Source organism: Pipistrellus kuhlii, unplaced genomic scaffold (assembly GCF_014108245.1).
Source record: "Pipistrellus kuhlii isolate mPipKuh1 unplaced genomic scaffold, mPipKuh1.p scaffold_m20_p_6, whole genome shotgun sequence".
NCBI lineage: Eukaryota > Metazoa > Chordata > Mammalia > Chiroptera > Vespertilionidae > Pipistrellus > Pipistrellus kuhlii.
Window position 1 is genome coordinate 68,919,412 of NW_023425562.1, and position 14,736 is coordinate 68,934,147.

General features: G+C 41.3%; 2 pseudogenes; both read left to right on the top strand.

The window, feature by feature from the left end:
* Window positions 1-2,805: 2,805 nt before the first annotated feature.
* LOC118708169 lies at window positions 2,806-4,024 on the top strand (annotated as a pseudogene).
* A 4,557-nt stretch (window positions 4,025-8,581) lies between these two features.
* LOC118708447 lies at window positions 8,582-12,425 on the top strand (annotated as a pseudogene).
* The last annotated feature ends 2,311 nt before the right edge of the window (window positions 12,426-14,736 follow it).

The window sequence follows — 14,736 nt, forward strand, 5'->3', positions numbered from 1 at the left end:
GGCCCTTGGCAATAGTTTTGATATTTACTACCTACCAGCAATAACTATAAAAAAATAATAAAAAACATGGTTCTTTCCACCCAAGTGAGCTGTGGCCCTGCCCAGAGCTCTCAAAGGACTAGCTCCTCTTACCCTGCAACAGCACCTGGGGCCAAGTGCCAATAGCCAGGCCAGCACAGCCCTGCTTAGAGGCACATTCAAAGCTTTGCAAGTCCTTAGTGAAAACCTGTGGGGCCCTGAGCACACTGGCGGTGCAGGGTTGACATGTAAGGACAACTAGACAAGGGAAACAACCCTTTAGGAAGGTTCTGTATTTAAAACACTGTTTACTCCACTAAAATTGTGTAGCTCTAGCCGTGTTGTACCCCAGCCCATGCCCCAGGAGCTCTCAAGTCTGGCTGCACATCAGAACCATGAGAGGTTTCTAAAATAATAGGCTGTCCAGTCCTCCCTGACCCCAGACCAACAGAATCAGAACCACTAGTGGAGTGGAAATGCAAATTCTCAGGCTCGTCCCAGACTACTGGATTTTGGAGCTGCTCCAGAAATCTCTGCTCTAATTGTTCTCACAAATGCTCCCAATGATTTGGATGCACACTCAAGTGTGAGACCCACTGCTACAATCAGAAATCTGCATTTCTAACAGCTGCCTGGGTGATGCAGACGACACTTTGAGAACCACTACTGTCTAATGGATAGAGTCAACTCTGGTGCAGGAGGGAAAGAGGTGATAATAAAAGCTACCCAGGCCCAGCCAGCATGGCTGAGTGGTTGAACATCAACCTATGAACCTGGAGGTCACCAGTTCAATTCCCAGTCAGGGTATATGCCTGGGTTGTGGGCTCGATTCCCAGTGCGGGGCATACAGAAGGCAGCCGATCAATGATTCTCTCTCATCATTGGTGTTTCTATCTCTCTCTTCCTGTCTAAAATAAATAAACTCAATAAAAATTTTAAGAAAAAAAATAGTGGTGAAACAGATAAATTAAATTTTAAAAATTTAAAAAGCTACGCAGGTGAGTGACTCTGATGCAGATGAGGAGGGTTAATAAGGCTTCCATAGATTTTCATGATCTAATCTGGCAGGAGGAGGCCACAGGTGAGAATGTTCCAGGAGAAGAAATGCAGTTTGCTCTTAACATAACCTGTATAAGCCTCTTTTCATCCAATCAAGCTGCAATTGGAGGTTCCTGGTGTCACCGGCTTTACTTCCTAGGTGCCCATCCCTGAGGGTTTTTTCTGACACTATTGGATCTGGAGAAGTTTCAGGCAGAACACTTTGTATGAAAGCTTCAGTTTGGGAAAAGGCCTGATTTTATTCTCGTTGGTCTAAAATAAATGAGAAGCAGAGCAAATTACAGAGGAGTACGGGGATGGAAAAGAAAGAGATTATGTGCAAGGCATGGAAGAGGAAGAGAGAGCACAAGGAGAGAGAAGGGTAGAAAGATATTTTTTCCAAGGATAGTTGTCATTCATTTTCTCTCTCTCTCTCTCTCTCTCTCTCTCTCTCTCTCTCTCTCTCTCTCTCCCTCCTCTCTCCCTCCCTCTCTCCTCTCTCTCTCTCTCTCTCTTTCTCTCCCTCCCTCTCTTTTTCTCTCTCTCACTCTCTCAATTGAGCACTGAGAAGGATTTTGTAAACGATTGGAGAAAGGAGCTGGACAAGCTGATCTGCAAAGCAGGAAAGAAAGAGATTGAAGTGAGTCGAGGGGGACCCCAGAGGAGTGTGGGGCCTGGGAGGTCAGCACGCCATGGGAAAAAGTCAGACTTCGTCAGGATTAAAACTTCCTGCTCTGAAAAGTCAAACCACAGCCTGAGAGTAACTATTGACAGCACATGTATCTGAAAGAGGACTTGCATTCCAAATAGATAAAGAGTTTGGATAACTCATTAATAGAAAAGCACACAACTCAATGTGGGGAGAGGGGATGAGCAAAAGATATGAGTAGACGCCTCACAACACTGTAGAAATGGCCGACAAGCACATGAAAAGATGCTCTACATTATTAGTCATCAGAGAAATGCAAAATAAAACCACAGCAAGATACCTTCTCGAACGGCTAAAATTGGGAAGATTTCCAATACCAAGTGTCGGCTAGGATGGAGAGAAACTGGAATTCTTATATCTTATTGGCAGGAATTGAAAATAGTACAACCACTTGGGGACCTAAAGAATATACCTACCATAGGACCCATTAATTCTACTCTTAGGTGTTAATCAAAAAGCGATTTTTTAAATGCCCACAAAAGGACTTATACAGAAATATCAATAGCCACAGGTGAAAACAGCTAATGATCACCAACTGTATGTAATCTGGTTGCTCAAGTGTTTGTGAATGTCTACATTAAGATGCCAAGTTATCAAAAATGCATAAGTTACCTTAAGAAAAAAAATATTTGTACACAAAGATGCATAGCACCTTCATTCATAATTTTTAAAAACTGAAAACAATTCAAATATCCATCAGCTAGGGCATGGATAAACAAAATTTAGTATAGCCATAGAAAGGGGTTATAATAAAAATGATGAAATTACTGAAATGGATGACAGCATGGATGACTCTCAAAAGTTAGAGCATTGCCCAGTTGGCATGGCTCAACAGTTGAGCGTTGACCTGTAAACTGGAAGATCATGGTTTGATTCCTGGTCAGGACATATGCCCAGGTTTTGGGCTCTACACCCAGTGTGGGGCCTGGAGGAGACAGCCGATCAATGATTCCCATTATTGATATTTCTATCTCTCTCTCCCTCTCCCTTCCTCTCTGAAATCAATTTTTTTAAAAATGTTTTTAAAGACGAGTGACTCAGGACTGCTCCCCGGCCATGTGAAGGCTAGAATGTGCGTCCTCTTTCAGGTGTGGGGAAGTCATGTCTTCTCCCGCAGGTTTTAGACAAGCAGTTCCAGTCTGTCCACAGCCTCCCCAGAGGTGTGGAGTTTGGGGCCCATATGGTCAACATTGATGGGAAATAAATCGAACTGCAAATCCGGGATACGGTTGGGCAAGAATCCTTCCATTCTATCACCCATTCCTACTACAGGGGAGCAGCTGGGACACTGCCGGTGTAAGACATTACAAGGCATGAAACCTTCGACCACCTGACCGCATGGTTAGAGGATGCCCAGCAGCACCCTAGTCCCAACATGGTTATCATACTGAATGGGAATAAGAGTGACTCTGAGTCCCACAAGGATGTGAAGAAAGATGACAGAGCGGCCTTTGTTCAGGAGCGTGGACTTTTATTCATGGAAACGTCAGCCAAAACAGCCTGCCATGTTGAAGAGGCCTTCATTAACACAGCCAAAGAAACATACAGGCAGACCCAGCAGGGTTTATTTCATGTCCACAATGAGGCAAATGGCATCAAGATCAGTCCTCAACAGTGTATTTCCACATCAGTGACACCCATCGCCACCCAGCGGAACTCAGGTGACACAGAATCCAACTCTGGCTGCTGCTGAATATCTGGCCTGGACTCTTTTCCTTCCTGGAACAGCTTCAGCTCAATAGGCTTAAAGAGGTCTTATTGACTTTGGCTGAGAAAAGCCTCCTTTCAAGGTGTGATGTTTTGCCTTTCCATTTAAAGATGGGGGGAAATTTGGGCTCTTACAGACCTGTGCCTTCTTCAGGAACGTGAGCATTCCTTATAGATTAGGTCTCTTCTTATACTCCTATTTTAACTTACAAAATGTTAATATCAAAGTTGATTGTCGTGGCAATTAAAAAAATAAATTACTTTAGAAGTATACATAATCTGCTCCTCACCAGGAATCAGTAACAGGGGTCTGGGACATTCTGCTTGAGCACTTGAGATCCCTGCGATCTGGCTAGCCTTTGGGTGATAGACCCTCAGTCTTTGAATTTCATTGAATTTTTCCACCTGTCCCTTCATAAGAGTTCTTGCAGAAGGCTGCAAGAGTTCTTGAACTGCTGAAGAATGCTGAATACTTCTCTACCATATTATTACTAGTCTTAGAGGAACTACAAAAATTTGAGAGCAGTGGATTTGCTCCTGGACCTATGGCCACTTACTACCTAAAGAAAACATCTTCCTTTATTTATTTGTTTGTTTTAGGGACCAGACCCAACATTGCAGTCTCTCTCACCAAATAGACACCTACTATTTCATCATATTCCTTAACAAGACCCTTTGAGACTTCTTACTCTAATCAACCTATTCTGCTTACCTACTGGACAAGGCATATTTGCTTCCACTTCTATGCCTTGGCATATCTCCTACTCTCCACTAACATTATACTCAAAGTCCAAGACTTTTTCTTTCAGAAAGTCTTCTTTGACTGAACTAGGGACTTCTAAGCAACTACTGACACAGTACCCCTTAGCTTTCATATGCTACTTATTCCTATGTATACTTATTTGTATTTCTGTTGCTTTGTAAATATGTTTCACCGTTGTTTTGTGCATGGAATCTCTCCCCACATAAGATGCTAAGCTCCTTGAGAGCAGGGACCACGTCCTCACTGTACTTTGTGAAGCACTCTCTCCACCGCTCCTTCTCAGTACCTATTTCTGTGATCGTTGAATTTAACTGACATACTTGAAGATTCAGAACAGGTCTTTTTAGAGTTCAGAGGAAACAAAAGGCCTTGGAGTCATCTCTTTGTAACTCTATCTCAATCTCTTCCATATGCTTACCCTGGATTCCATATTGCTCTTCTCCCTCTCCTCTCTTTCCCTTCTTAGTTCTTTGCTTCCCTTCCATGCAGCGTACAGTAAGGCTGCCTGCTTCTAAGCAGTTAAATAAGTGGTTATTTCTGCAACCATTCTCCTTTTCAAGAGCATATAATACTATCCTAGCCAAATTTGCCTTTGCTTCCCTCTTCATTCAGCTTTCTGGGTCAGTTGCTGTATCTTTTTGCCTTGTTTTCCCATACTATTCCACAGCACTGAAGTCTCATGAATTTTTCTAATTTTTTTTTTGTTGGTGGTGGTGGTAAATTGCTTCATTATTAATTATATGCATGTATCAAAAAATAAAAGATTAGAGCATCATCCTGATACCTTAAGGATTTGGGATTTGATCCCCAGTCAAGGCACATACAAGAATCAACCAATTGGCTCAGTGGGAGAGCCTTGGTCTGCGGACTGAAGGGTCCCAGGTTCAATTCCGGTCAGGGGCATGTACATTGGTTGCGGGCACATCCCCGGTGGGGGGTGTGCAGGGGGCAGCTGGTCAATGTTTCTCTCTCATCGACGTTTCTAGTTCTCTGTCCCTCTCTCCTTCTCTCTGTATAAAAACCAATAAAATATTTTTTTAAAAGAATCAACCAATGAATACATAAAAAGGTGTAACAACAAATGAACATTTCTATCTCTGTCTCTCTTCCTCTCTGTCTAAAATCATTTTTTTTTAATCGCTGTAGGGAATAAAACAAGCTAGATACAAAAGAGTATCTATCACATGATTCCATTTATATAACATTTTTAAACAAGAGAAGCAAATTTACAGTGACAGAAGGCAGTACAGTGGTTGCCTGAAATTCAGGGGACTGCAAAGAAGGACTAAGGATCCTCTGGTAATGGATGGGTGCTAGCTCTTGTTTAGGTGTGTACATTCATCAGAAGTCATCAAAATCATGCTTAAAATGTATAAATGAAGTTTATTGTATGTAAATTATACCTCAATAAAGTTAATTTTTAAAATAGCAAAAAAAAAAGTTTAAGTATTAAAAATAATAATAATAACAAACAACAAAAAAGAATAAGAATTTTTTAAAATACAAAGAAGTCCAGCTGGTGTGGCTCAGTGGTTGAGTATCAACCCATGAAAATAAGGAACAGTTCAATTCCCGGTCAGGGTACATACCTGGGATTTGGGCTTGATCCCCTATAGGCAGCTGATCAATGATTCTCTCTCATCATTGATGTTTCTATCTCTCTCCCCCTCTCCCTTCCTCTCTTCTGAAATCTATAAAGACACATTTAAAAAAAAAAATAATGAGGATGCTCTTTATGTACAGATATTGGAAGGTTTCCAAGATATATTTTCAAGTGGAAAAAAAAAAGCAATTTTATAGAGTGAAATCACATGTGTTTAAATAAATAAATAAATAAATAAATAAATAAATAAATAAGTGCTGTATGTACAAGTAGGGTGAGAAGAATATATTTGCTTGCACAGTATATATAAAAGTCTTTGCAAGTGTCAGGGAGAAACAGCTTTCCTCTGTCCTCTTAGGTTCGGAAGGTGGAGGCTTGCAGACTAAACAAAAGATCAGCAAGAGGGAAGTCGGAACCTATTTAAGCATTCGTGTGGGATTGCCCAGTGATGACTACATTAAAGTGGTCTTTAGAATTTGGGCCTTTTATATTTATTCTAGAGGCCCGATGCACAACATTGGTGCAAGGGGCTCAGCCCTCCCAGCCGCATGGCTTGCCTCAGCCCTCGCAGGCCTGGCTTTGTCCAGAAGGTTGTCTGCAAGGACATCCGGAGGGTCGTTCGGCTGTCTGGCCTAATTAGCATATTATGCTTTTATTATTATAGATACTTAGTAGGAGAAAGAGAAATGGAAAGGGGGAAAAAGGGCTTCCACAGGAAGAACAAAAAGATTTCTTTAGGAAAGACAAATGGATTTTCAGGAGAATAAACCAGAGATAAGAAAGTTTGTAATAATGTTTGTTCATGCAGGTGCTCTCTCTCTGTCCTGGTAGTAGAAGCTGTCCTGAAGAGGGAATTCATAGCAGTCCTCATTTCTCCAAGGTTTCTGATTTGAGTTGGATAAGAGAAACTCCAAGAAGACTTTTTTTCTGTATCTATTGAATCTCAAACATCTTTATCTTAAAATAATCTTCTTGTTCCAATTCAGGGATTCCAAGTGGGTCCTCACACAAGATACATAAGAAACTAATGATAGTAGTTATCCATTTGCAGGGCAGGGGATGGAGGAGGACAGGAAATGGGAGGTTAGGGTCAGGGCTGAGGGGGAACATTTTTTGCTATACATTTTTTTTTAATATATTTTATTGATTTTGTACAGAGAGGAAGGGAGAGAGATAGAGAGTTAGAAACATCGATGAGAGTGTCATCGATCAGCTGCCTCTTGCACACCCCCTACTGGGGATATGTCCACAACCAGGTACATGCCCTTGACCGGAATCGAACACGGGACCCTTCAGTCCCCAAGCCGAAGCTCTATCCATTGAGCCAAACCGGTCTCGTATACTTTTTTAATGTTCTAAATTTTAGGAAAATATGAATGCATTGCTCACTCAAAAAGATTAAGTTTTAAGTATGTTTCAAATTTATTTAAGGAGTGGTTTCACACACACACACACACACACACACACACACACACACACCCTTCATTTAGGAAAAGATGGATTTTTGCCTCATTAGCAAAGGCCTAATGGGATCTATCCCTGAGGGAGGTGGGCTTTTATTATCATTGGTTGCAAATCCTACCCAGGAAAGATTATAAAACAGAGTCAGGTCACCTTTTCCACTTTGCTGGGAGAGACACTTACTCTCCAGTCTCCAGGAATATAATGGCGGCTACAGAGGGCAAGAGTGGGCTGGGAGGGAGCCGTAGAGGACGGAAACCTTCCCTCTTCAAGAAGATTTCAGGATGACTACTTGGGCTTTGCACATGGTGGAGGGAGAAAGGACCGGTGAGATTCTGACCTAACAGGCTGACCCTTTGCCAATACAAGAATCAAAGTGTTTTCCATCCCAGACAGAGAGCAGTTCCTAATCTGAAGAAGATTCTAAAATAGGAATTCAAGATCAAGTGAAGGTTTTTCAGATAGAGTTAATCAGCATGTCTTAACTGCCTGGAATTCAAAACTATGAACCAGAGAGAGAGGGGATCAAGGTTCTGAGCTCTGGGGGTACACCTTAGGTCTGGAGCGTGCCAAGCACATTCCCACCTGAGGGCAGCTAGCTGCCCCCTCCACCTCAACTCCCCATCTCTAAATCTTCTCTTGTTGGCCCCCACTTCTCATCCTGAGCTCCGTTTCATTTTAGAAAAGAGGTCTTCTCTGGTCACCCAAAAATAGGTATAGATGCACCCAAACAGTCTCTAACATATCCCCTTTTTTAAAAAATGTATTCTCTTTATGGCCTGTATGATCACCACATTCTTTTATATTTGCTGTCTTTCACAACTGGAATGGCACAGCCATAACAGGCTTGTTCTCTATGTCCCCACTGTTTAGGACAGTTGCCTAATACATAGTGGACACTCCGTATTTGCTCAATTAATGAACAAATAATTAAAAGTTAAACTTGAAATATACGTGAAATATTTAAGGACAGATGTGAAGTCATCAAATGTGGACAACATCCAGGCTGGAGGTGCACATTTGGACATCATTAGAACAAATTCAGCTTTTAACTCTATAGGAATAGATAAAGTCACCTGAGGAGAGCTTTAAAGAAGAAAGGCTGAGATCTGAGGAACCCAAAATTTAGACTTTGGAGAGAGCAAAGAAGCAAGCAAAGAAGATAAAAAAGAAGAGGCCATTGTAAGGGCAACCAGAAGGTGTCTCTGAGGCTGAGAGACAGGAGTATCTGGAGAACAGAGAGTGACCAGCTGTGTGGAATGCTGGTCTGGGAGTTGCCAGCATGGATGCCATCAGGACCCAGCAAGAGCAGTTTCAGGGCCAGAAGCCTGCAGGAATGGATCGAGTGATGAAGGGAAATGAGGGTGGAAGCATTATGTGTGAATGGCTCAATCATTGAGCTGAGAATGGCTCATAAACTGGGAATAGCTAGCTACAGGCAGATATGAATCAAGCCGGGAACGGTTTGACTCAGTGGATAGAGCGTCGGCCTGCGGACTGAAAGGTCCTGGGTTCGATTACGGGCAAGGGCATGTACCTTGGTTGCGGGCACATCCCCAGTGGGGGGGTTGCAAGAGGCAGCTGATCGATGATTCTCTCTCATTGATGTTTCTAACTCTCTATCCCTCTCTCTTCCTCTCTGTGAAAAATCAATAAAATATATTTATAAAATAAAAAAAAGATGAATCAAGGGAATATTCTTTTTCTTTTCTGATCAACTTTTTCTTTTGAAAAGTTTCAAACCTGCAGAAAGTTGAAAGAGGAATACAATGCAATCCTCTTCACCCTTTACCTTTCTTTAGTCATCATTTGTTAACACTGCCACACTTACTTCCCCCATTCACACCTATATATATTCATTGTGGAAAATGAAAAATAAGTTGTAGATATTCCTAAATACTCATCATGCTTTCCCTAAGAACAGGGCCATTCCCCTACATAACCTCAATGCCATATCCCACCTGAAGAAATACAATATCGAAGCAATAACATTACCTCATAAACAGACCATATTCACATTTCCCCAACAGTCCAGAAACATCCTCTCTAGCTGCTTTCTGTTTTCCTGGTGTTGGATCCAATTGATATTCATACATTCCATTTGGTTGTCATGTCTCTGTATTCTCCTTAATCTAAAACAGCCTCTGTATTTTTATTTTTACTGATTTTTGTCTTTCATGGCACTGACAGCTAGAAGAGTTCGGGCCAGTTGTCACGTAGCATGTCCCACATCCTGGATGTGTCTGATTGTTTCCTCATGATTGGATTCAGGTTAAACATTTTTGGCAAGAATACTGCATAGATGATGTGAACTTCTTAAAGGGAGAGCATTTGTGTGTGTTTTTGGTGTGGTGGGGTTTTTTGTTTGTTTTTTTTTGTTTTTTATGGGTTGGTTTTTTACATATATAATTGATGAGAGAGAGAGAGAGGGAGGGAGGGAGAGAGAGAGAGAGAGAGAGAGAGAGAGAGAGAGAGAGAGAGAGAGAGAGAGAGAGAGAGAGAGAGCGAGAGAGAGAGAGAGAGAGAGAGAAAGAGAGAGAGAGAGAGAGAGACTCGTTGTTCCACTTATTTATACATTCACTGGTGAATTCTTGTATGTGCTCTGACTGGTGATGCTCTAACCAACTGAGCTATCTGGCCAGGCCTCAAGAGAGGATTTTTTTAAAGATAGAAAACACTCAGTCCAGTAAGGATGATGGGAAAGGAACTGGGAAAATGAATGAGGTGATGAATCCCTGAATTGAGGATGAGGGTGGAATCAGATGAAGGGATTAGCTGTGACTAACAGCGGGTATCCCTCTTTGGTTGTAACAAACAGGAAGCAGAATGGGAAGATGGTGAAAATGAAGGAATGTTGTCTGAGGCAAGGAGGATAAGTATGTTTGGACCTAATGGCTTCTATTTTCTCAGTGAAATGAGGTAAAGTCAGCAGCTGAACCTAAAAGTAAAAGTGAAGGAAGTTTTGAAGAAGAAAGATACAGTATGACATCATCATTGGTGGAAAGGCCAAAGTAGGCTTTCCAGAGAAATATAAAAAGTTTGGCTGCCCTGTTGTTGAGAGTATAAAACTGGGGAAATACTTAAAGTACTATGGAAACAGCATAAAGTTTGCTCAAAGAATTAAACAGAGAATTACAATGTGATATAGAAATTCCACTTTGGGGTATATACCAAAAAGAAATGAAAGCATGATCTCAAAGTTATTTATACATCTATATTCATAGCAATATTACTCACAATAGTCAAAAGGTATAAGCAATCTCCAACCAAGTGTCCATTGATGGATGAAAGGATAAAGAGAAGGTGGTATATACATACAATAGAATATTATTCAGTCTTAAAAAAGAAGGAAATTCTGACACATGTTCCACTATGGATGAACCTTGAGGACATGATGCTAAGTGAAATAAGCCAATCATAAAAAGACAAATACAATATAATTTCACTTATATGAGTAGTCAGATTCATAGAAACAGAAGGTAGAATGGCAGTTGTCAAGGGCTGGGGGAAGTGAGGAATGGGGAGTTATTGTTTAATGGACCCAGAGTTTCAACTTTGCTAGATGAACAAGTTGTGGAGATTGGTTGCACAACAATGGGAATGTACTTCACGCTACTGAACTATACACTTATAAATGGTTAAGATGATTACGTTTTACATTATGCATATTTTACCACAATAAGATATTAAATAAGTAAATAGGGAAAAGTTTAGACATGGCATGGTTAGTGTCCAGTAAGGCTTAAGGTAATTCATTTGTGGAGAAATCAGTCAGCTCAGTTGCACAATTTTCCTCAAACCAATGTTCTGCTGCTCAGGTTTACACAAAAAAGACAAATACTTGTGTTCATGCAGGATTGATTCTACAAAGGGAGAGGGGCTAGGGAATTGACTGAAGGAGGTGTGGTTGATTTATTATTGTCAAGCAAATATTTGCATCCCAGGGAATGGAAAACAGTTCCCTGACTCATTGGGCTTGACCATGTGACTTGCTTTGACCAATGGGCAAGCAGAAGTGACAGTGTGCCAGTTCCAAGCTGAGGCCTTAAAAGATATTGCATGTTTTCACTCCCTTCTGATGCTCCCACTATGTGCCATGGAAAGAATGTTCCTGGACAGCCATTGCTCCTTCACCTGGTCTTAGAACAAGAGACCCTGGAGCCTAAAACCCAGGTGTGACAAAACAAATCAGTGGAGCTTTTTCACAAAGGTTTGCCACCAGAGCACAGGTGTCATGAAAAGTACCCCTAAATCTAAGCCAGAGTAGGAAAGAAAAAGACTCAAATCAACATCATCATATTTGGACATGTAGATTCCAGCAAATCTACCACTACTGGCCATCTGATCTACAAATGTGATGGGATCAACAAAAGAACCATTGAAATGTTTGGCAAGGAGGCTGCAGAGATGGGAAAGGCTTTTTCAAGGACTGTATGCCTGCGTCTTGGATAAACCGAAAGCTGAACGTGAGGGTGGTAGCTCCATCGATATCTCCCTGTGGAAATTTGAGACTAGAAAGTATTATTGACCATCATTGATGCCCCAGGACACAGAGACTTTATCAGAAACATGGTTATTTACAAGCACATCTCAGGCTGACTGCTGTCCTGATTGTGGCTGCTGATGCTGATGAACTTGAAGCAGGCATCTCCAAGAATGGGCAGACCAGTGAGCATGCATGCCCTTCTGGTTTACAAACTGTGTGTGAAACAGCTGATTGTTGGTGTTAACACTGAGCTACCCTAAAGCCAGAAGAGATATAAGGAGATTGTTAAAGAAGTCAGCACTTACATAAAGAAAATTAGCTACAACTCTAACACAGAAGCATTTCTGCCAATTTCTGGTTGGAATGGTGACAACAGGCTGGACCCAAGTGCTAACATGCTTTGTTTCAAGAAGTGGAAAGTTCCCCATAATGATGGCAATAGCTGTGGAACCAGGCTGCTTGGAGCTCTGGATTGCATCCTGCCACCAGCTCATCCAAATGACAAGGCCCTGTGTCACCCCTCCAGGATGTCTACAAAATTGGAGGCATTGGTTCTGTCCCTGTAGGCTGAGTGGAGTCTGGTGTTCTCAAACCTGGCATGGTGGTCATCTTGGCTTCAGTCAACATTACAACTAAGTGAAGTCTGTTAAAATGTACCATGAAGCCTTGAGTGAGGCTCTTCCTGGGGACAATGTGGGCTTCAGTGTCAGGAGTGTGTCTGTCGCCCTAGCTGGTTTGGCTAGCTGGATAGAGCATAGCCTGGGGATTAAAGGGTCCCAGGTTCGATTTCGGTCAAGGGCACATGCTTGAGTTGTGGGCTCAATCCCCAGTAGGGGGTGTGCAGGAGGCAGCCAATCAATGATTCCCTCTCAAAAAAATATATATTTTTTTTAAAAAAAAAAAAAGGAATATGTCTGTCAATGATGTTTGTCATGGCAATGTGGCTAGTGACAGCAAAAATGATCCAGAAATGGAGGCAGCTGGTTTCACAGCTCAGGTGATTACCCTGAACCATGTAAGCCAGATCAGTGCCGGACATGCACCTGTGCTGAACTGTCACACAGCTCATATTGCCCGCAAACTTGCTGCCATCATTGATACGGTTCCTGGCAAACCCGTGTGTGTTGGGAACTTCTCTGACTATCCTCCTCTGGGCTGTTTGGCTGTTTGTGACATGAGACAGACACACAGGTGCCATCAAAACAGTGGAGCCCTAACCAGTATGGTTCAATGGATAGAGCGTCGGCCTGTGGACTTAAGTCCCCCAGGTTCGATTCTGGTCAAGGGTATGTACCTTGGTTGCAGGTACATCTCCAGTGGGGGCTATGCAGGAGGCAGCTGATCGATGTTACTCTCTCATCGATGTTTCTAACTCTCTATCCCTCTCCCTTCCTCTCTGTAAAAAAATCATTAAAAAAAATTATATATATATATATATATATATATATATATATATATATATATATTTTTTTTTTTTTTTTTTTTTTTTTTTTTAACAGTGGACAAGGAGGCAGCTGGAGCTGGCAGTCACCAGTCTGCCCAGAAAGCTCAGAAGGCCAAATGAATATTATCCCCAATACTTGCCACCCCTGTCTTAGTCAGTAGTGGAAGAACAATCTCAGAACTGTCTCAAGTGGCCATTGAAGTTTAATAGTAAATGACTGGTTAATGATTACAATGTGCTGTAAAAACCTTCAGAACGAAAGGAGAATGTTTGGTAGACCATCTGGGGTATTCTGTGTGGCACTTTTTAAGTTAGTTTTTTAAATGAGTACTTTTTAATAAAAACAACTTGACCAAAAGCTGTCACAGAACACTGAAACCCATTAAAATAAAGTTCAGTAGGAAGCCTGTGTGTTCTTTTCGCCAACATTGTAACTTTCTATTATATTATTTAGGTAAAGACTTAAGTAAGAGTGGTCCATAACCTATTTCTGGTGTTGCATCTGCTGAAACTTTAGAATTTAATATTTCTGGTTAGCATTGCTCTGGGTGAAAACTTTTTTTTTTTCACCATGTTTTAAGGGGAGGAGTCATCTGATTACATAGTGATGTAAGAAGCTATGGAAGGGGGTCTGTGGGTGCCATACTTCGTTGGTTAGGACAGGTGAGCAAGGAGTAGCTTTGTTTATATGTATGCTAGTTATTAAAGGCCAAAAATTTGTAATATTAAAGTCCATGTGTTGCTTTTTTTTTTTTTTTTTTAAGCCAGCAAAACTATTGGTAAGAAGTAAGCTTTGAGAGATCAACCAAAGGACTTGTATGCATGCATATAAGCCTAACCAATGGACACAGATACCCGGGGGGAAGTGGGCATGAGCGAGGGGAAGGGGGAGGGCATGAGTGGGGAGATGAGGGGACAAGGGAAGGATAGGACACATATGTAATACCTTAATCAATAAAGAAAAAATTAAAAAAAAAAAGAAGTAAACTTCGTTGTGTAAGCTACTGAGATTTATTACTGCAGCAAAGGCTAATACAGAGATTATAATGATAAACCTACTGAGGGAAGGAAGAAAAGTAATGATAGCAAAAAGCTATGAGAAGTCTTGATGAAGTAATAGGATTCTGGAAATGGGAGAATTTCCAACAAGTGAGCCAGGAGGGTAAATAGTTGTCAGAGAGGTAAAATGTTTGAAAACAAGATTTCAGCACTGATGTGATTTCTAGTGATGATAATCGTGTATGGCTGAGATGGACAAAGGAAATTCTTTGAAAAGATTTATCTCTTTAGGGTGGATTTAAATTGAAATAAATGATTGACCACAAGATCTACCCATCAGGAATGAGTCTGTTTTAATTGGAAGGAGAAAATAGCAGCACTAACTTTCCTGTGAGTGCAATAATATGTCCAAAGTTAGGACAGATCATATCATGGTGTTTTTAGAATCATTGGATGCTATACTGCTACCTAATAGCTTCAGATTCTTTGCTGCTAAAAATCCCTTATT